This window comes from Chiloscyllium plagiosum, chromosome 30 (genome assembly GCF_004010195.1).
Source record: "Chiloscyllium plagiosum isolate BGI_BamShark_2017 chromosome 30, ASM401019v2, whole genome shotgun sequence".
Taxonomy (NCBI): Eukaryota; Metazoa; Chordata; class Chondrichthyes; order Orectolobiformes; family Hemiscylliidae; genus Chiloscyllium; species Chiloscyllium plagiosum.
The window spans coordinates 4,150,327-4,152,168 of record NC_057739.1 but is presented as its reverse complement, the minus strand read 5'-3'; positions in this window follow the sequence as shown (position 1 = coordinate 4,152,168).

Here is a 1,842-nt window from a genome sequence, read left to right as displayed (position 1 = left end):
CTTCCTGTTGTCAGTTTCAGCTGTCCGCTGTCGTGGTTGGTATATTGGGTACCCAGCACTGATGATGTCGCCTAGCCAGGGGACGAAACGTTTGCAACAAAAACTTCCAGCTCGGCGAACAGAACCACAACAACGAGCACCCGAGCTACAAATCTTCGCACAAACTTTGAACTCAGGAAGATGTTGCAAGTTGGATAGATAGGAACACTAGAGGAATGAGGTCACCATGTCAAATGTCTTTTGTCATCCTTGGCAGTTCTACAATGTCTGCATTACTTTGTAGTGACCCAGAAACTAACTCCTGTCTCTGCGTCACAGCAACCTGGGTAAGAAAAGGCTAAATTTACTGTCATTTCCACAGGATACAGAAAAATGTCAAATCAGAATCCTTATTACCAGCAGTCTGAGATTGAAACAGGTTAGTGGGAACATTAGTTTGAACCTATGATATTCATAAACTGGATCATGACGACAGAGTATATGAATGGAATACAGGAACCTGACAACTGTGAAGACTCTTAACTTTTCTGGTTTACTGTATTTTTGACTGTGGACTGAAATGGGGAAAAGAACTGTTTTAAAAACTAAAGGATTCCTGCATTTGTTAAAAGCAAGTAACCTGAAGGTGCTGTTTACACAGCTGCTGTTCAAACACTGGGTGAAGCCTAGTTTGCAGGTGAGCTGGAGTCAAAGTGTGTGCACAAATAGAGATTTCAAAGACAAGGAGCTGATTGGATTGTGGACTAGTGACCAGTCATAGATGACAAAGTTCTTCTGCCTGCCGACAATTGTGATTGGCTCCTCGGCAACTGAACAGCACGAGGGGTGTGAATGTTTTGGGATACTTGTTACTTGCTGGAATGCAGAAAAATAACAGACTACCTTATTAAAGCATACAAGATTTTCAGGGGACTTGACAAGGTAGATATGGAGAGGTTGTTTGCCCCTGTAGGGGGGTTTAAGACCAACAGGGCATAATCTCAGAACAAGGGGTCACACATTTAAGACAGAGACGAGGAGGAATTTCCTCTTTCTGATGGTTTGTGAATCTGTAAATTCCTTATTGCAGAGGGCTGTCAGGCTGGGGTAGACAGATCTTTAATAAGTAAGGGAATCAAAGGTTATGGAGGTAAGGAAAGAAAATAAATTTGAGTATTATCAGATCCGCCAGAACCTTACTGATAATCCTCAATTCCGATTTGAAATGCCTGTTCTTTCTCTTCTGTTTGAAATTCAAGTTCTCTCATCTCCATTTCCTCAAGACTATAAGGCTTAGGGCAGAATTAGGCCATTGAGCCAATGGGTCTGCTGTGATGGGATTCAAATCCAGGTCCCTGGACATGATGTGGGTCACTGGATTAATGATCTAGCTATAATAACATTAAGCATTGCCTCCCCTGTTTTATGTATTGAAGTCAGAAGTGGTCTCTATGGCTTATGCTCTGAAAGAAAAGGTCATATTGCATGCATTTGAGTCAATTTCTGAATCATACGAGCAAAAACTCCGGAATTTGTTGAAGTAGCCTGGGCAAACCTACATTGAATTTGAAAGAACAAAACGCGGTCGTTTTGACAAGGGTATTAGGAATAAATTAGTCTCTTACAAGAAATTAAAAAACTTAATACCTTTTTTATAATGAGAACCCATGTTGAAGACCAGAGAGTTGCAACTGGTCAAGATCCCATTGTACTTCTTCGCTGTCCACTACACCTCTAATTTTGGTGTCACCTGCAAACTTACTAACTATACCTCCTAGGTTCACATCCAAATCATTTATATAAATGACAAAGAAATGATAGAGATAAAGAAACTAACACTAACAACAAAGAATTGCAGATTCT